Genomic DNA, 21,627 nt, shown 5'->3' with positions numbered 1-21,627 from the left:
GATTCTTTAACATCTGAGCTACCAGGGAAGCCCTTTCTTTAACTTAATGATATCTCTGCAGAGCCCTTTTTTGCCATAAGGTAACTTTCGCTGGTTACAGGGACTAGGGTGTGGCTATTTGGGGGCCATTGATCTATCTACCATAGACAGTTACCTGCTTACACCCAGAATTTCCAAACTGTCCTTTTTCACCTCTAGTTCTGAATGTTTCCAGATTAAATCCCATTTATCATTTTGCTCATATACCTTTTTGCTAGTCATTTTCTCTCCTCTCTCTGTGCTCCATAAGGAATTTCTCCTTTTAGACTAGACCTGTTCTAGAAATGGGAGGCATTGACACCACCCACTCAGATGACTGCTCATCCTTCTCGGCAGTGGTGGGGAATGGATTTCTGGGAGCATTTCCAGAGCTCACTCTGTACCTCTGAACATGTGTTTCCTGTGAGAATGTTAGATAACTTTTGGTATTTACAGAAGTCATTTTCATATTCTACCGTGTATGTGTTTGGGATTTGGATTAGGAGAGATTTGCTTCCTCTGTTTGGATATAGGTCATATTTGATTTACTGTTGGTGGCAGTCTCGTTGGTGAGTCTATTTAAAATCAGGGGTGGTCCTTCTAAATCTAAGGTCCCTAAACCCTAAAGGCTCCATGAAAGGCCTTCATGGAGCCAGACCTCTGGGACTGTGCAAGGTCGTATGATTGTTTTCCTGGAAAGACTGGCCCATACCGCTTATTAGATTTTTAAAGAGGTTAGTGACCCAGGAAAGGTTAATGACCAATTGAATTAATGGTGGGTGGTTTCTTTTCCATTTCCCTAACAGGTAAAAGGCCCTTGGAAGTACACTGCATGTACTTTTTCATATGTAATGTGATCTCTTTTTTTTAGCTGGTTCTCAATTTTCTCCATTCTTATGGAAATAGACTTCCGATGAAGGTTTATTCTGTGTCTGCAGGCATATTCTGAGACATTTTTGGAACAGGACATGGGAAACCTTTGTTAAGTGTAATCTGTATCTTGGATAGGCAATATATAATTTGTTTGTTTAGACAGGAAATGAAGATAAAAAATGTTGTCCTCCCCACACCCCTCTGAACACCAGATGTTTTACTTGCATTTTTTTCCAGCACATATTTCTTTGGAGCTGAAAACTAATTTCCTTTAATGTCTTGTCATGCATTTCCCTCTTATCTTTGATCACCATTTACCCTTTCTTCTGACTCCTTAAGTTTCCTCATAAAGAATGTATAATATTTTCCTGCCTTTATCATTAACTTTACCTTTACCTTTATCTTTATTTTGCCTTATGGGAACCCAAAGGATGAGGACTGACTTGGAACTTGCTGAGTTTTCATACATTGCTAGATAGGTGAGGCTTAACGATAGTAAAGGAATGTTGTGTATGTGTAAGGCAAAAAGCAAATGAACCCAATTATTTCCTGTTTGATTCAGCTCATATTATTTAAAGCTTAATGAGCAAGGCAAATGACCAAAGGTGATTATTTATGCTTTCTGAATTGTAAAGGCTTTTAAAAACAGGTACAATTTGGAATTAAGCTTAGATGACTGCAAAAGGGAATTCATTAAGGTTCATTGACTTGGCAGAGCAGTTTTGAAACACCAGGCAGAAGAGGGAGATTAATTTTCCATTCAATAAAATCTCCTTTTTTGATGAGTTTATCTTCCTTTTTTGTTGTAGTTCGTAAATGTGTGGTGTTTGGGAAAATTACCCCTTTGGCAGTAAATAGGATATATATAAAATCTCTTTGAGAACTTTGGCCATTATGCAAAATAATGCTTAACTACTATGAAAGGAATACATTGCTTTTGACAAAACTCACTTATGTTCATTTTTGTTTAAAGCAAGAATGTAAGTCTCATTTGGCCTCATTTAACCATTTTATAGATAGAAAAAAATTGATATTGGGATAGATGGTCTTTATAGCATTATGTAACTATTTAGTGACAAAGTTGGTGATAAAACTCAGGAGTCCAGAAACGGACTCAGTGATCTCTTATTATATTATACTGCCTGTGTTCTATAGAAAGAGGAAAAGGTTGAAAGTTGAAGGACATAGATTTCATGCCTTGTAAATGAAACCACAGTGGGGTGTGCCTGCATACCCACCAGCACAGCTGAAACTCACCATGTGTTAGCTTGGATGTGGAGCAGCTGGAGCTGTCGGGCGTGGCTGGTGGGATGGCTGGGGAGTGTGAACAGGCACAGCCCCAAGGAGAGCATTAAAGGTGCTTCCCTTTGGCCTAACAGTTCTGTTCCCGTGCATTTACCCAAGAAAGGTCCATATATAACTGTTCACAGCAGCTTTGTTATAACCATTAAAAGCTGGAAACAGCTCATATGTTCATCAACTGGTAGAGAGACAAATTGTGGTATATTTATTTACTTATTCCATGGAATACTACTCAGCAATGAAAAGAAAGGAACCATTGATATAAGCAACATGGTGACTGGAACTCAGAAGCATTGTTGAGAGAAGGAAGCAGAAACAAAAAGATATTCTGCATGATTCCATTTATATGGAGTCCTGAAACAGACAAGAGTAGTCCTAGTGATAGAAATCAGGGGTGGGGGTGTGGGAGTTGACTGCAGAAGGGCATGAGGGTACTTTCTGGGTGAGGGAACTGTTCTATATGTTGCTGGAAGCGGTGGCTCTGTTGCCTTACACATGTCCAAGCTCATCATAGTGTATACTTAAAGGGGGGCATTTTATTGTATGTAAATTATACCTCAATAAACTGAGTTTTTTAAAGAGACAGGATCATGAGATATTGAGATACTGAACAACAAAGCACAGATGGTGTAAAGCGTAAAATATTTTTACCATGCCATTGAATTTTCTCTGGTCCATTATCTCTCTCAAAATTGTAGTCCTTCTGTTACTGTCCCCTTGCCATTTGTCTGAGAACGCATATAACTACAAGCCAACATCCCATTGTGGAAAAAACTGAACAGCCCGCCCATGCACATTTCCACAAGCAAGTTTCTTCTGTGCTTGAGAATATTTTGCCAACTTAAGCAGCAATCATGGGAATCATTTAGAGCTTCCATTATTAATTCTTTTTTACTTACCAAAAATTTACAAGCACAACTATATATGCAAATAAAATACCATCCGGACACATGCCAAGTGTTTTTCTGTTCTCTAGGAGGAAGTTTAAAGGATTTGTAGACTGAGTAGGTTGAATTTATAGCTATATTCTCTGCTTAAAAAATCTAAAAATAAAGACGTTGGCATCAAAGTTGGTGTTCTGAGTCATATTTTAAACCCTGTAAGCTCGTGGCTTTGCAAAATGCTATTCAGAAAACTCTAAACTGCATATCCAATATATCTTTGTCTTGCCAACTCCTCCGCCAGCTTCTTGCAGTGATTTCTTTCAGCAATGTCTAAGACTAGGATTGTAGTCATATGGGTCCCCTTGAAATGAGTTCTAGGTATAAGATGAGAGCAGCCTTGCTTCTAACTGAATCAAAGATTCCCAAGAGCTTTCTCTTTCGTGTATTTGAGGATTATTTAGTAACCCAAGGCACACAATGGAGAATCAAAGTGAGTAGAAATTAGTGATTATATACATTCTGTTGCTCAACTAAAACACAAATGTCACCATATTTTCTGTGACTGTACCTATTGTATGATAGGTAATTTGCGAGGCTGCAGGGTATAAAGATGAAAAAGTAGTATCTTCCTTCTAGGAACTTATAATTCAGTAAGGAGACAGACATGCAAACAAAACTTTTCAAAATACAATTCCTAGAATAAAGTATGTGCAAGGGCAGCCTGGTGTGCGTTAGTCTTGGAATGTTAAGTCCATTTAGCCTAATGTGTCACTTAAAGCCAGGGTTTTCTTATTGATTTTCTATCTAAATGATTTATCTATTAATGTAGTGGAGTGTTAAAGTCTCCTACTATACTGTATTACTGTCTCTTTTCCCCTTTAGGTCTATTAATATTTGCTTTATATATTTAGGTCCTCCCATGCTGGGTACATAAAGACTTACAAATATCATATGGTATCCTCTTGTTGGATTGGCTCCTGTATCATTCCATAACTATTTTCTTTGTCTCTTATTACAGCCTTTGTCTTAAAGTCTGTTTTGTCTGAGTATCGCTACCCCAGCTTTCTTTTGGTTTGTATTTGTAGGGTATATCTTTTTCCATCCCTTCACTTTCAGTCTGTGTGTGTCCATGCATCTGAACTTAGAGTCTTGTAGGCAGAATAATGATAGGTCTTGTTTTTTTAAATTAGATAATTCTATTTGCATTCAAAATGTTTATTGATAGGTATGTGCTTATTGTCATTCTGTTAGTTGTTTCTTGGCTGTTCTGTAATTCCTTTTTCCCCTCTCTTCCTTTGTGGTTTGATGATTTTCTGTAGTAGCATGCTGAGGTGCCTTTGTCTTTGGTGTATCTGAGAATGTTAGGGAGGAGTGGATGGAAAGCGTCATTGGAGCCAAGACCAGGATGACTACTCTGCCCTGTGCGCATTGGGGGCGGAGGTGAGGGATGCTCAGGGAGTTTGTGGGGAACTGCAAGTGGATTGGTGTTGCTGGAAGGTGAAATGTGAGGTGGATTGCTGTGGGAATCAAGGCTCATGTATAGCATGGAAGACTTGAGGCTTCCTCTTGTTAAGTCAGTAGTTTTCAATCCTGTGACTTTTTGTCATCTGGAAGGTTTTTAAAAAAGTGTTAGTACCTAGATCCCAGGACTGTTGAACTACCATCTTTAGGAAGAGGATGTGAGTGTGCCTTTTTCTTTAAAATGCCCATGGATGGGAGTACCCTGGTGGCCTAGTGGTTAGGATTCCAGGCTTTTATTGCTGTGGTCCAGGTTCCATCCCTGGTCAGGGAACTGAGATCCCTCAGGCCGCTTGGCCAAAAATGAAATAAGATGTCTATGGATGATTCTGATTTGCAGCCAGATCATCTATTATTTGTAGGTAATGAGTGACCACTGAAAAAATTTGAACAGGGGCATGGCATGACCTGTCTTGTTCAAACCACAGACTGGAGACCTTTTTATGAACTGGTGTCCATCTTGTAAACACTGCTTCTCTAGCTGCAAATAGGTCACTATCATTCCCCTCAATTCAGAACAGCTAGGAGTAATTGTTCTGGATATGAAGAAATAACCGGTTCTCGTTGGCACTGCATACCAAGTCCTGTTACAGTAGGGCCCCCAGTCGTGTCTGCCTCTTCATCACACCAGTGCAAAACTGACGGCTGATAAGGTTTCACTCCAGAGCTATTTAAGGATCATTTTAATGAAACAGAATAAGCTTTTTATCGAACTCCAGGGGTGCCATCCTATCTTAGAAGTGATCCATGGAAACCGAAACAGTTATTCTGTTCAATCTTTCCGCTTCACAGAGATGGGTACAATACTGGCTGTGACGTTGGGCTTGTCTACCCTGCAAGCCCTCTTACCATGGTAAAGTGTAAAGGAGGAAGCCTGACTTAAACAGCATTTATAGAAACCCACCTCTCTTCCCACTTCTCTCCTCCTGGATATAACTCAGGATGCTGTTGGCTGCAAGCAGTGATAGAGAAAGTCAGTGAAACCTCCTCATCAGAATGGGGACCTTGAATGTGTTGGTAGCTCTGAGAAGCTGGAGATTGCTCTTATGCCAGGGCTGGGGGGGAATTTAACAGAAGGAAAGCCATCCTTGTAGAACTCATTTGAGACACCCAGTACCTTCTTTTGGCAGGCCTGCCTACTGGCTACTAGAAGGAAGGAAGTTTTTGTTATGAATTGAGAGGCCCAGCCAAGAGAGGAATGGAAACTGTCTTGGGTTTTAGAATATTTGGGCTGGGATTAGACTATTTCTTTTATTCTTGAAAAGGTGTCTGGACACATATTGCTATAGGTGGGCATCCTTCCTAGTGTTTCAAGGCCCAGACAGCAAATAACAAAGTCAGGTAGATATGCTGACCTCATCTTCTCCACCTACACGTGCTTCTAGGGTTTACACTGAAAGGGGAAACTGAGGGGAGATCCGTTTTTTATGGTAGCTGTAGCTCAGTGAAAACGATCATTTCTATTTCAGTTGTTGGTTCCTGTGTTCATATATAAAGAATGTAAAACACCATACTCTGTGTTCATGCCATTTAGTAATCTTTAATAACATTTTTTGAACATTCATTATATGTATGGGTTCACTGTGCTCTTATAAGGTTCGAAGACATATATAAAAATGATAAATTTTTATGCCTCTTTCCTTGTCCCCTTTGCATATACATATGAAAGTGAAAGTGTTAGTTGTTCAGTTGTGCCCAACTCTTTGTGACCCCATGGACTGTAGCCCGCCAGGCTCCTCTGTCCATGGAATTCTCCAGTTAAGAATATCAGAGTGGGTTGCCATTCCGTTCTCCAGGGATCTTCCTGACCCAGGAATCAAACTCGGGTCTCCTAGATTCTCTACTGTCTGAGTCACCATGCATAGAAAAGAGAATAGAGAAAGAGGACAATGATAACAGTTTTAGATAGCTGATTGTGTCATTCCTAAAGAAAGAAAATAGCCAACCAACCTGAGACAGGACACATCTGATTCCCAGGCAGATCCATGAGTAGCACAGCCATGGATCTAAATATTCCAAGAGAAAAGTAATATTGTTGGACATGGAACAGCCTTCCGATATCATCAGGTTGGTGAGCACTCAGTCTTCAGGACAACTGATCAAGCTGGAGATCATTGACATTGATTGTCAAAATATTTCAAAGTGGAACTGACTGCCTCAGAAAGTCATACATTACCCAGCAGAATATTCACACCAGTTAAACCCAGCCTGACACAAGGTAGGCAGAAACTGAGGAAATGTTAGGAAGTAAATGCTGGCGTGACAATATCAGCAAGAAGCTTACCTGGGTAACCTTGGTTCTCCAAATTGGTAATTCTGTGCAGAAATCCACACTGGATCGCATAGTTAACAGGAAAGTTACAACTCAAGAAAAACAAGTACAAACGTGTAAGGGGTAGACTCTTGCTACTCCCTCTATTTTAAGTGATTAAATATATCATCTTAATATGTTCTCATTATAAAAGTGTTGAAATTACAAAAAATTAGTAAGAAAAAGAGGTGAAAAACCACCTTTGATTTGCCCTCCAAAGGTAGCCCCTATTAATTCTCTGAGCATTTCCTGTGATTTTCATTTTCAATATGCATTTTACATAGTTTTGTGTACTTTTATATTTCATATTTTTCTTTTTAAAAAATTCTTTCTATTTTTCTTGGTTACACTGGATCTTTGTTGTTGTGCCTGCTTTCTCTAGTTGTGGCAGGCAGGGGCTGCTATTCGTTATGGTGCGTGGGCTTCTCCTGATGGCGGCTTCTCTTGTTGTGGAGCACAGGCTCTCAGCACACGAGCTTCATGTGGCACATGGGCTTAGTTGATCTATGACATGTGGGATCTTCCTGAACCAGGGATTGAACCCATATCCCCTGCATTGGCAGGCAGATTCTTATCCACTGTACCACCAGGGAATTCCTAGTACATTTCTTTAAACATGAATAATTTACATGTTATAATTCTTCACAAGTATCTTTAGAAGCAATACTCTTCATTGTATAAAATAATATATTCCAATCTAATTTGCTTAACTTTCCCTCTACTGTTTGGCATTAAGGTTGTATCCACTTTTTACCTATTACAAATGTTGAGTCAAAGGGTAAAACTATTTTATAGCATTTTCATAACAACCATTAAATAGGTTTCTCATATACTTTTATTTATTTATACTGCTATCAGCAATATGCATCATAATTTGCCAATCCTTCCTCTCACTGGTTATTGATATTCAAAATTACCTTCCTACTCTCTGGAGTATAGTATCTGAAACTGATCAGGTAAAGGGGGATTTTATTGGACTGATGCAGGGGTTGCTCACAACCCCTGGGCTGGAAGCTGGAAGTACGGGTGGAGCTTGGCAGGGCCTCAGAAACAGCCCAGATCCATCTATCCATCCTTCCATTCTTTTTTTCTGGTCCTAAAACTGTCACTCAACCCTACCCCCCTCCCACTTCTGTACTGACCCTCAGGTAAGCAAACTTTGAATTCAGAATTAACCCTGTGGTTTTCTGCAAGGAGGATGATCCATCACTTTCACCCAAGAAGCTCTGGGTCACTGAGAGTGTGGGGAGTTGGATGGAGAAACGGAAATGCTTGACCTGAAATTCTGAAGCAGAACTGGGGAATGAGGCGCACACAGCAGGGTTGACAGCAAGGCTGTGAATCAGAACCAGGTGGTGAGGCTGGAATGAGGTCGGATGAGGATGGGGGCTGAGCCAGCAGCACAGTGAACATCTGAGGAGGCCTGGAGAGGGACAAGGGGATGGCAGGAGGGGCTGGCAGGGTGTCCTGAATTACTGCACACTTGTTTAATGAGTGATATGTGTTTGTGAAACCACATTCCAAAGGCACCAAGATATCCACTGAAAAGTTAATTTCCCTCCCACCCCAGTCACTCAGCCACACAATTCCTTGGGTGAGGAAACTGAGGCACAAACAGGCACGTTGCTCAAGATCACTATCACAGTGTATGTAAGTTATTCTAAGGTATTTTTTAAAACAAATTACACTCCCAGTACTAATGATATTAAAGGAACAGAGATCCCGCATATGTCTTTGAGGTGCTCACTATGTACAGCCTCTGTCCTGGGGGTTGGAGACAAGTGTGATGAAAAACATAATTTATATTGACCACAAGAGACATTGAGAAATTGCTGAAAATCATGACTTTTCATGTATCTACCCTATAAAATATATTTCTTTAAAAAATCCATCTATTTGACCTTCTTGGTGGCTCATTTCCTTGGTGGCTCAGACACTAAAGAATCTGCCTGCAGTGCAGGAGACCCAGGTTTGATCCCTGGGTTGGGAAGATCCCCTGGAGAAGGGAATGACTATCCACTCCAGTATTCTTGCCTGAGGTATTCCATGGACAGAGGAGCCTTGTGGGCTACAGTCTGTGGGGTTGCAAAGAGTCGGACGTAACTGAGCAACGCACACACACACATGAACGTTGTATTTCAACAAAAAATCTTTTAAATTCTGTAATGAGAACTCTTATTTGCCTTCACTTCTGGATAAGCAGACATTTACTGAAATGGAAATTTCTGGAGAGCAGCAAAAATCCACAGGCCCTTACAAACCATAGAGATCCCCTGTGAAGGATTCATGTTTGTGTGGGATTGGGGTGGGCCTCCTACTGTGGCCCAGGGCCTGTTTGTTCACCAGTTTAGGATATATGGGGAAGGACAGGACCAGAGAGTACACACCCTATTTCTCCATGCTGCAGCTGGGGTGCTACCACTATTGAACTACATTCTGGAGTTGAACTTGGAAGACGTTTTACCCCTCTAAGAAGCCCTATCAACTCTGCTTCATATGCATTGCATTGATCTCCCTGGTCTCAGCTGGGTATGTGACCACACACTAATATATTTCTATGAGAAAATGTGTTTAGAGTTTCAAACAGCTGATTTATAACTACCTTTGGGGGATGTCACCTCTCATAAGTTGGAATTATCTACCCTTGTTCTGTTTACCTCGCTCTTTTGATTGTAGACAATGAATTTTAGGCTTTTCATTCCCTTGGGTGGTTCTTTCGGCTTGTGATGGGTTGGTCTGTGTGAACATGTGAGTACATGTGCGTATCTGTTTTAACCCACATGGTGGTATTTCTGAGAATTAGAGATGTCATAACTTTAAAGAAAAAGATGTGGGCCTGAGTCATTGCTAAATGTAAGGCAGGCATATAGATCAAAGATCAACCAACTGCTTTGGAGCTTGAAGATCATTCTAACATCATATCCAGATTTGGCTTTTAGTCATTCTGTAAGGGTTTTAATTAGACCCCTGATTGCTTATAAACAGGCCTTCAGTGACCTAAGCCAGTACTGCCTACCATGATAGAAGAAAGCCTTTGAGATCTTGGAAGACCCATGTTTCATTTCTGGATATGATTGTCAAAAACCTCTCAAATGATCTATTTGTGAATTCTCAGATGACTAATGTGGCTGCCAGGATTGACAAGTCTTGACCTAATTTATATTGGTGTTTCCACATGTTGAAGTTGATTTTAACCTATGACTTTTGCTATTCATTCTTTCCATGAGATCACTAGAGTATATGGGGCTTCCCTGGTAGCTCAGTAGTAAAGAATCCACCTGCAATGAAGGAGATGGGGGTTTAACCCCTGGGTGAGGAAGATTCCCTGGAGAATGAAATGACAACCCACTCTAGTATTCTTGCCTGGGAAATCCCATGGACAGAGGAGCTTGAGGGGGTACAGTCCCTGGGGTCAAAAAAGAGTCGGACATGACTTAACGACTAAACAACTAAAACTATGGATTCAGAAGGCTTTATAGAGACTAATCTGAAGTTATAGATTTATATCTTGATATTTTGTTCATTTGTTTTCCGAGTATGATATTTTAAATTACTCATAGTGAAGTTCTCAAAACTTTCTTATTGGAGTTTATTCGTCTTTCAGCGCACAGCATAGTTCTTTCTTTTTTGAATCTTAGGGTTCCAGTGTTACATATCAGATTCATCAAAAGTAGGTTCACCTCAGTGCCAATGGTTTTTGAGGGAGAAGATGGATAACTGCATATTTGATTCTGTTTGATTCAAAGATTATTTTTAGGAGGGCAAGATTGTTTTTATTGATATATTATTCAATGCCACGAAATTCACCCTTTTAGACTATATAAGTTTATCATATTAAGTGAAGTAAGCCAGACAAAGACAAATATCATATGATGCCACTTAAATGTGGAATCTAGAGTATATGACAGAGATGTATTTTTTAGAATACTCACAAAATTGTGCAACCATCACAACCCATCTTATTCTAGAATATTTCCATTACCCCCAAAGGAAATCCCAAGCCCTGGCAAACACTAGTCTACTTATTGTCTTCATAGATTTGCTTATTCTGGGCATTTCATGTGAATGGAGTCATATATGGCCTTTTTTTATCTGACTTCCTTCACTTACCATAATGTTTTCAAGGTTCACCCACATTGTAGCATGACTCAGTGTTTCTTTCCTTTTTGTGGCTGAATAATATTTCATGCTATGGTATCTTAGTCTAAGCTGCTATGACTAATTACCATTGATTGGATGGCTTAAACAACAAGCATTAATTTCTTACAGTTCTAGAGACTGGAAAGTCCAAGGACCGGGTACCTGCAGATCTGCTGTCTGGTGAGAGATCACTTCCTTGTTTGTAGATGGCTATCTTCTTGTTGTGTCCTCATCTGGCTGAGAGTGGAGACAGGAAACAAGCCTCAGGTCACCAATCCCATTCATGAGGGCTCCACCCTCATGACTTAATTGCCTCCCCGTGGCCCCATCTCCAGATACCATCACATTGGGGATTAGGTTTCACTATGTGAGTTTTGGGACTATACAGTCTATCAGTTCATACATAGCATATAGATATTTTACTTTTTATTTATCCATTTATCAGTTAAGAAACATTTGCGTTTTTCTAATTTTTAACTATTATGAATTATGCTGCTATGAATATTCTTGTGCAAGTTTTTGTGTGGATATATATCTTCAGGTTTCTTGGGTATATACCGAAGAGCGATACTGCTGCCTCATGTGGTATCTTAAGTTTTGAGGAACTGTCAGACTGTTTTTCAAAGTATACATTGCCACCAGAGTCTGAGTTCCAGTTTCTCAATATCCTTTCTAACTCTTGTTATTGTCTGCCTTTTTGTTTGCTTCTTTATTATTATTATTATTATGATGACCATCCTAGGGACTATGAGGGGCTTCCTAGGTGGCACTAGTGGTAAAGAATCCAGCTGCCAGTGCAGAAGATATGAGAGACTTGGGTTCGATCCCTGGGCCCAGAAGATCCCCTGGAGGAGGGCACAGCCACTCCAATACTCTTGCCCGGAGAATCCATGGACAGAGGAGCCTGGCGGGCTACAGTCCATGGGGTTGCAAAGAGTTGGACACGACTGAAGTGACCTAGAATGAGCACGAGGGAGTATGAAGAGATTTTTTTTTTTTTGTAGTTTTAATTTGCATTTCTTTCAGGGTTAATGATGTTAAGCATCTTTTGCTTATTGACCATTTGTGTGTCTTCCTTGGAGAAATATCTTTTCAAGCTCTTTGCCCACTTAAAATATTGAGTTATTTTTTCATTGTTGAGTTGTAAGAATTATTTCTATATTCTAAATAATAAGCCCATATCAACTATATGATTGCAAGCATTTTCTCCCATTCTTGGGCTGTTTTTTTATTTTCTTGATTTTATCCTTTGAATAAAAGTTTTAATTTTAAAGTCCAACTTACTTTTTTTTTTCTTTTTGGCTTTAGATGTCATATCTAAGAGACCATGATCTAACCCAAGGTCAGGAAAATTTACTCCTGTGTTTTCTTTCAAAGGTTTTATAGTCTTAACTCTTACATTTAGGACTTTGGTCCATTTTGAGTGAATTTTTGTATGTAGTTCGAAGCATGGGTCCAACTTCATCCTTTTGCATGTGAATTTCTCCTTTTCCCAGCACCATTTGTTGAAAAGACTATTTTTTCCCTATTGAATTGTCTTGGTACCTTTGTCAAAATGAATTGACCATAAATGTGAGAGTTTAAGTTCTGCATTCTCAATTCTATTCCATTTATCTATATGTTTACTTAACACTTGTTACATAAATGCTAAGCATCGATTCCGTTTCTTGTGTACTTGGGTAGCTTTAGTGCACATTGCTTGGAGATATGTGTTAAGGCAGTCCTGCACAACAGTTGCATGAGAATTTAATTTCTGAGATAGTTTCCCCAAGATTTTTTTGAGCACTTTGTCCAGTTAACTGAGAATGTCACTCCCTGGAGTGGTACTTTTCTCTTCCAAATGATGTTGAACTTCCTATTCAGATGTTTTCTCTTGAGGGTAATTTCAGACTGAAATGGGAAGGATGGAGTCTAGGTAGTAGAAAGCAAGGCGGAAGGGGTGTGGGGAAGCTGGGTTTGGGGAGAGAGATGTGATAATGAAAGACCCAGGGAGGACTTTTAGGGAAGATTGGGTCAAATAGGGAAGCAAGAGCCCAGTGTTGGAACATTGCTTGTGGTTTTTTTTGTGATGGCCATGGTTTCTCATGTTTCTCTGGGCCTCTCAAGTCTAGACATGAAACTAAGCAAAGGTATCCAAGTGTTAGTTTTGGCTGTTACAAGCCTGATTTATAAGCCAGAAATGGTTCCTGTGCCTGTTAGGTTGTTATCTCCATGACAGCTTTTAAAGGTAAGAGTTAAATCACCATTTCACAGGATGATTGAGCTTTCAAGTTGGTCGTTAGGATGAAGGAATGTTGAAGTATTACCTCAAAGAGGAGTTTCTGAGGTAAGAAAGATTTGGAACGGGTTGTTGAACATAGTTAACAGATTTGCTTTTGCTGTTGTTTGCTTGTTTTAAGTGCAGGATCTCTCAGAAACCCTTAATGTGCCAATGTGTCTTCAAGAGGGAATATAGGAGCAGTGTTTACCAAGGCGACTGGTCTGTGGGGGCTCATTTTATCCCCCCACAGACAGCCCAATGAAACTGTTATTTGGCAGAGCACATTTTGAATAATTATGATCCAGGATATCACCTTTATTTTTCAGTCCTGAAATTTCATTTCTCAGTCTTTTTGAGCTGCTATTTCTAGAATGGGTCATGTCTACTGGTATATTACATAGAAACTATGTCATCTCACTTGTCCAAAAAGTGAGCGCTTAAATTGTAAGTTAAAATCAAACTCCTGAAACATTGCATATATGTAGTTAACTTATAAAATACCCTACCTTCCAGGATCTGATTTTTTTTTTAACATGTTACTTGTGTGCGTGCCCAGTCGCTCAGCCATGCTGACTCTTTGTGACCCCATGGATTATAGCCCGCCAGGCTGCTCTGTCTATGGGATTTTCCAGGAAAGAATACTGGAGTGGGTTGCCATTTCCTTACTTGTTTAGGTTGGTCTATGTGGTACCTAATAATCCATGATCTGTTGAACAGGTAAAATTTGATTTCTGCAGCTTTTGCTCTGATATACCTTTTGAAAGATAGAGGACAGGAAGAGGCAGGGGAACAAGGACCCACACCAAGCAAGACCACTGACTTTTGCCATAAACAAAAACATGAACAACTACCTAGTTCTGAGTTGTCAGATAAGCTTGTCATACCTGGAATGCATTCTTAGAGTTGTGTGGTAGAACGGACTGTATGCAATTACATATATGGATGTAGCTATGCTATATTCTAATGGTTCTTCCATCTTCCCTCCCTCAACCCAAACACCCACCTTCCTTCTTCTTTCAGGCCATCTAAATATGTGTGCGTATGTGTGCTCAGTCGTGTCTGACTCTTTGCGACCCGTGGACTGTAGCCCACCAGGCTCCTCTGTCCATGGAATTCTCCAGGCAAGAATACTGGAGCAGGTTCCCACTTCTTACTCCAGGGGATCTTCCCAACCCAGGGATCAAACCTGCTTTGTGTCTCCTGCATTGGCAGGTGGATTCTTCACCACTAGCATCACCTGGGAAGCCAGGTCATCTAATAGGGTTTGTTTATTTGACTTTCCTTTAAAGAGAAGGAGGGTTTCTTTTAATCAGAGGGAGGGTGGCAGGAGAAAGGGGGGGAGAGCGTGAGAGAGTGTGTGAGAATGAGAGTAATAGAGAGAAAGACAGGAAGAGAGAAGTGGGAGGGACACATAAATAGATACCTAGTATTGGAAGAAGTCTTTGTGGTATAGATAGCTTCACTTCCAGTAAATCCAGATTGTGTATGTTGGTTGGTGTGCCATCCCTGATGTGTCACAACAGCACAGAAGAGATTCTCAGTGTCAATAGTTTGCATTCACACCTCTAGTTAAAAGACCCAAGCCCTGTGATTTTTACTTATCTGCATTTCCCCACATTCTTGGGAGGCCTGCCCTTTTCCTGATGACTATGGAAGGTGTGACATAGGACAGTTCTCTCATGCTGAAGCATGTTTCTCCAGAAACTGAGGCACAACCAGAGAATGAAGAGGGCTAGTGAGCATACTGAGTCAGAGTCTGAGATTGGGGGTGTTGGGGAAATAAGAGAAGCACAGGTCAGGCAACCATTTTAGGAAAATGAACCATTCAGTTCAGTCTCTCAGTTGTGTCCAGCTTTTTGCAACCCTATGGACTGCTGCATGCCAGGCTTCCTGTACATCACCAGCTCCCGGAGCTTTCTCAAACTCATGTCCATCAAGTTGGTGATGCCATCCAGCCATCTCATCCTCTGTCGTCCCCTTCTCCTCCCACCTTCAATCTTTCCCAGCATCAGGGTCTTTTCAAATGAGTCAGTTCTTCACATCAGGTGGCCAAAGTATTGGAGTTTCAGCATTAGTCCTTCTAATGAATATTCAGGACTGATCTCCTTTAGGATGGACTGGTTGGATCTCCTTGCAGTCCAAGGGACTCTCAAGAGTCTTTTCTATCACCACAGTTCAAAAGCATCAATTCTTCGGCACTCAGCTTTCTTTATAGTCCAACTCTCACATCCATACATGACTACTGGAAAAACCATAGCTTTGACTAGAAGGACTTCTGTTGGCAAATAATGTCTCTGCTTTTTAATATGCTGTCTAGGTTGGTCATAGCTTTTCTTCCAAGGAGCTAGTGTCTTTTAATTTCATGGCTGCAATCACCATCTGCAGTGATTTTGGAGCCCCCCAAAATAAAGTCTGTCACTGTTTCCATTATTTCCCCTTCTGTTTGCCATGAAATGATGGGATCAGATGCCATGATCTTAGTTTTCCACGTGTTGAGTTTTAAGCTAACTTTTTCACTCTCCTCCTTCACTTTCATCAAGATGCTCTTTAGTTCTTCGCTTTTTGCCATAAGGGTGGTGTTATCTGCATATCTGAGGTTATTGATATTTCTCCTGGCAATCTTCATTCCAGCTTGTGCTTCATCCAGCCTGGCATTTCGCATCATATACTCTGCATATAAGTTAAATAAGCAGGGTGACAATATACAGCCTTGACATACTCCTTTCCCTATTTGGAACCAGTCTGTTATTCCATGTCCAGTTCTAACTATTGCTTCTTGACCTTCATACATATTTCTCAGGATGCAGGTCAGGTGGTCTGGTATCAAGTCAGGAAAGTAATTGCTGTTTTATATTTACTTCAGTTACATGTATTTCTTATTTTTAAAAAGCAAGCAAAACAAAACAAAAAAAGCTCAAAGGAAAAGTTAAAATATTACCCCAAAATCTCAACCAGAAACTAACCAAGTGTTAGCATTAATTTCAGGCTTGGCTGGTATGTAAAGTGAGAGAGATGTATAGAGGGGGGATAAATGATGGGCAGAAATAATTGTATAAGACTGAGCTCAAGTTAAACATGGTTTTAAAAGTAAATTATTCTATTTCACTTCAGTTTAACAAAAGGCAAAGAAATAACCAGGTTGCTGAAGAGTAATTTTTTATCCCAAGAGGATTAATTCCCATAGTCAGAAGAGAGATATCTGTCTGGGAGTGAGAATGGGTTGGGTGAGCTAAAACAATGTATATAAAAAACAATCCAATTCTTTGGCCCAGCAACTCTCCCCTGATGTCAAATGTTTGTCATCTGTTTTATTTTCATTTTGTTAGAATTTATTTTTTGTAACATAGGGTTCCCTGGTGGCTCAGTGGTTTAAAAAAAAAAAAAAAAAGATCTGCCTGCAAATGCAGGAGCTGTGGATTTGATCCCTGCTCTAGGAAGATCCCCTGGAGAAGGAAATGGCAACTCATTCCAGTATTCTTGCCTGGAGAACCCCATGGACAGAGAAGTCTGGTGGGCTATGTCCATGATGTCACAAAAGAGTGGGACATGACTTAGCGACTGAACAACAACAAATACTTTTAACACTTTGTGGCTCTACCTCGCCTGTCTGTTCCCCCACTTATTTAATCCAGTCAATATACTAGTAACCATTGCTCTTTGTTCTCCATGGTTTTATCATTCTTGATAATTTTATGTTTGGTGGGGTTCATCATCATTGAGTTTATTTTGGAAAAGGCTTTTTGAAGCCCTATTTCCTAAGTTGCTTTATCTTTGGGAATTGTTCCATATTGCCTTTATTTTTGAAAGACAACTTTTCTATTGCTAAATTGTCTCCTACAGAGGCTATACTCATTGTCTTGAGAATCTCACGGACAGAGAACCTTGGCCGGACTACAGTCCATAGGCTTGCAAAGAGTCAGACATCCTGAAGTGACTTAGCACACATGAGTGATTTATGAGAATGCCTGTTTTAATGGGGAACTTTTAAGAATATCTGTTTGCCTGAAATGGTAGAACTATATTGGGCAATAAGTTTGAGTTGGTAATTCAATATTGATTTATGGGAACTTTTGAATGTTGGGAAATTAGCTGTTTTCTTAATGAACTTCTCATTTCCTCGCTAAAGAAACAGTTTTCCCCCAGGCCAAAAGATTACTACTGGGCAGCTCTGTGGAGCTGTTCCTAAGACTGCAAAACTGTGTGGAATCCCCTTAAAAGTAAAAGGCTTCTTCCCTCCCTCCCCACTCTCTGTGAAAAGGTACTTTGCTGGCCTGGGATGGAGGGTTTTTTTCTTTTTCCATCTGAAGATAGTAGACAATGGTAAATATCAGATGCCAAACAAACTGGCATATGATAATTGTTTGAACTGATAATTGTTTTTTCTTCTGTTTTGAAACATGATCCTTTGCCTCATGTCATAGACTCTTTTCTTTAAACTGAACTGCCATTATAAACCCTTCCTAAAAGACGCATGAACTTCACACATCTTTTTGTAACACTCCTAATGGTTTTGCATGGAACCTGTGTGAGTTGAAGGAACTAATCTCTGTACTGACACAGTTTGAAGTACCTGGAAGTTGCAGCTGGGCTTATTACTTAAAAATCCCTGCTGACCTCATGTAGAAAACTAATAGCCTCTTTCATTCTTTAATTCATTGCCTCCAAACAATGGAAGGAGTGGGGAAGAAAATTTCCCAGATGACTTAATACATTTAAGTGTTGGGCACCAGGCTTGTGATGACTCAGCTGTCTACCAGCTGTTGATTTTTTCAGAGTTGGTTGGAGTGGGAACACACCTGGAAGGCTTCAGGAGGCAGAAATATCCCAGCGTATTCTCACTTTGTGCTAAGGGAAAGGAGGGAGAAAATAAGAGGTTTAGAATGGTGTGGTCTAAAGCTGTATTGGTGTGACATGGCAGCAACCAGCCACACGTGGCTATGGAAATTTAAATTATTTAGTTAATTAAGATTTAAAATTGAGTTTCTCAGTTGCACTAAATTCAGTACCCACATTTGACTAGAGGCTGTGATGTCAGACAGCACCCCAATTTCTGTTGGCTGGCTCTGGTTCAGATGCTGAGCTTCTATTTCACAGTCACTCAGTGTTCATTACAGCCTTAATGAATGCTCTCCTGTCTTTTCTGCCTCCCTCCCACTGCTTTCAGTCATTCTTCTGCTCCAACTCAGATGATGAAACTCTGTTCTTCTTACTGCCTTGCTGGCATCCTCTGGTTTCTGGGCACCAGATAGCATCCGGGGAATCCCGTGTATGATTGAGACTAGATCTTTGCATTGCGGAATCAACCAGACTCTGGCCAAGGTCCAAGACTTCATCAGTGTCCTTTCCAAAGGATCCATGGTACTGGAGATTTCGACTCTTTAACAATAAAACTGCTCTTTAGAAATATTTAAATACTTAGGGCTTTTACTTTAATTCCCTCTTCCCCTTCTGAATGGATGTTCTTGATATACAGTCCTGGGTTCTGTCCTACTTATACCCACAATGACTGACCCCGTGGCCTTAGTAGGACAATTTCTTTGTGGCTCAGTTGCCCAGTTGAAAACTCGCTCCCAACCACTGCTTAAGCTATTGAAGAGAAATGCCAAGTGATAAGTGGGGATTTTGAGGTCTGTGTTAAAAGGTGTATTTAAAGGGTTCTGAAGGGGTTTGTGGCCATTTACATATGGGATTTTCAGTGTTCCGTTTGTGGTCTCTTCCTCAATATCAGGCACATACCTACCTGGATCAGCTAATTGGCCCATAAACTCTATCGTGTGCTTTGCATAAGTGACTTTCTGAGTGAGGCCTGGGTTTGCTGACCAAGGAGCCCTCTTCCAAATCTGACCTGTGTGACAGGGGTGGGATGCTCTGGTCGGAGGAGCCGGTTGGTCATTACTGCTGATTGAACTTGGTCTTTCTGACCCTATGTTCTCATGCTTCCCACCTGACTAGCCTGAAGATGGGCCAAGAGTTTCTGCCGAGTGTTTCAGTTACCTAATGCTGCATAACAAACGGCCCTGAAACTTTTTGGGCTTAGACAGTGACATTTACTTAGCCCTCCAATCTGTAACTAAAACAGGACTTTGTGGGGACTGCTGGACTCTCCTCTGCTCCGTGTCCTCTGGGGCTGCACAAAGACTGATGTTTGAAGGCTTGCTCACTCACATGTCTGGGAGTTGATGCCATCAGCTGATGGAATGGTCTCAGTTCTTTTCCAGTTGAGCCCCTCCATGTGTTCTCTCCACATTGCTATCCTCACATCGTGATGGCTAAGTTGAAGGGTGAGCATCCTGACAGAGAGAGCATCAAGCACAAGCTATATTATCATTTCTAACAGAGCCTTGGAAGTCAGAAAGCATTGCTTCAGCTATGGTCACAAGCCTCCTCAGGTTCAACAGACCCTACCAATGTATAGAGAAATGTTAGTGTTATTTTGTAAGACAAGCTTTGGGATGAGATACATCTTGGTGCCATTGTCTTTAGAAAACACATCTTCCTCACTCAGTAATGATGATTCAGAATTGGCATCAGCTCCTTTTAAGCCATTGATAAGCCTTGCGGTCTGGGGCTCGCCTCATTTTCAGGAGGTATGATTGTCATTGTTCAGTGCTGGGGCTATTCTGCCTTTTGGTGTGAGATGGGGGAGTTTCCATTTGCCTAGTCCTGGGACTTCTTTGATGATAGATGCTGTCTAAATGCAAAATGGTGTGTTGAAACACCTTCAGTGTGCTAAACCCCTGGTTCAACTATATCTACAATGAGTGCATGATGTAGAGGAAACAACTGGAGAGCAGGGTCCTGGTTGCTGAAAATTATTTCAAAAATTAACCAGATGGAATTCAACTGGAGTTTTGATACTTTACATCTCACTTTTGACTTAGATTTTCTTATTTGTACTTTCTATTATTACTTTTTCTTTACATTCTCACTAGATGCAAACTCCTAATCAATTAGGATCCACCTTTCTACAGAATTTTTTCAGTGTGATAAATGGATGCTTTAGAATATTTCTTTGCCTATCTCTGAGATAACATCTAGAAGCAAGGGGAAGGGGACACAGGTTTTGGTTTTATTTGTTTTTATATTTATTTATTGAGGTGTAGTTGCTGTGTAATATTATTTAAGTTTCAGGTGTACAATATAGAGATTCACAGTTTTAAAGGTTATAAAATATTGGCCATATTCTCTATTGTGCATTTTATCCTTGTAGCTTATTTATTTTGTACATAGTAGTTTATACCTCTTAATATCCTAGCCTTATCATTCCTCTCCCTTCCTCCCTCTCCTCACTGGTAAGCACTAGTTCTCTATATTTGTGAGTCTGTTTATTTTTTCTTATATTCATTAGTTTTATTTTTTAGATTCTACATATAAATGATGCCACTCAGTATTTATCTTTCTCTGTCTGACTTGTTTCATTTAGCATAATACCCTCCAAGTCAGTCCATGTTGTTGCAAGTGGCAAAATTTCATTCTTTTTTAATAGCCGAGTAGTATTCTGTTGTGTATATATGTGTATATGTATATATATCACCTCCTCATCAGTTCATCTGTTGATAGATACTTAGATTGCTTCCATATCTTGATAACTGTAAATTATGCTGCTATGAACATTGAGGGTGCATGTATCTTTTTGAATTAGTGTTCTTGTTTTGTTTTGTTTGGATATATACCCAGGGGTGGAATAGCTGGGTCATATGGTAGTTCTGTAGTTAGTTTTTTGAGAAATCTCCATCCTGTTTTCCACAGTGGCTGCACCAATTTACATTCCTAGCAACAGTGCATGAAGGTTCCCTTTTCTCCACATCCTCACCAACATTTCTTATTTGTGTTCTTTTTGATGATAGCTATTCTGACAGGTGTGAGATGATTCCACTGTAGTTTTGATTTGCATTTCTCTGATTAATGATGTTGAGCATTTTTTCATGTGCATGTTAGCCATCTGCATGGCTACTTTAGAACAATGTCTGTTCAGATCTCCTGCCCATTTTTTAATTGGGTTGTTTTGTTTGTTTCAGTGTTGAGCATCAGTCTGATAAACAAATAACCTGCCACATGTTGAGTTTAGTACTAGTTACAAAAAACTAGAGTTAGACACAGTCTTGCTTCTGATGTACACACTCTACTGGAGGAAAAAAACAACCTTCATGGTTAATATTAGTGGCAGAGGTGCTTTACCTTTTGCTTGCCTTTTTAGCTTTAGTCTGCCAATAACCACCCCGATTTTTAAAAAACCTGTTTTCTCTGCCTTTTCATTCTGTGTTTCCTTACTACTGTCTTTCAGTTTGTACTGGTTTAAAAGTGTCTCATGCCCATTTTCT

General features: G+C 40.1%; 1 protein-coding gene across 3 annotated transcripts in view; it reads left to right on the top strand.

Moving 5' to 3' along the window:
- OSBPL3 (oxysterol binding protein like 3) overlaps nt 1-21,627 on the top strand; it is a 198,280-nt gene that overhangs the window by 57,197 nt on the left and 119,456 nt on the right. For 2 of the 3 annotated variants that reach the window (XM_070467622.1, XM_070467606.1), the window contains exon 2: nt 11,176-11,226. The exons of the other annotated variant lie outside the window; for it this stretch is intronic. The gene's annotated coding sequence lies outside the window, so the exon portion shown is untranslated. The remainder of the gene's footprint in view (nt 1-11,175; nt 11,227-21,627) is intronic. 3 annotated transcript variants of the gene reach the window in all.

This window comes from Odocoileus virginianus, chromosome 1 (assembly GCF_023699985.2).
Source record: "Odocoileus virginianus isolate 20LAN1187 ecotype Illinois chromosome 1, Ovbor_1.2, whole genome shotgun sequence".
NCBI lineage: Eukaryota > Metazoa > Chordata > Mammalia > Artiodactyla > Cervidae > Odocoileus > Odocoileus virginianus.
Note: the sequence above shows the minus strand (reverse complement) of the source record. Positions and strands in the feature narration are given on the sequence as shown.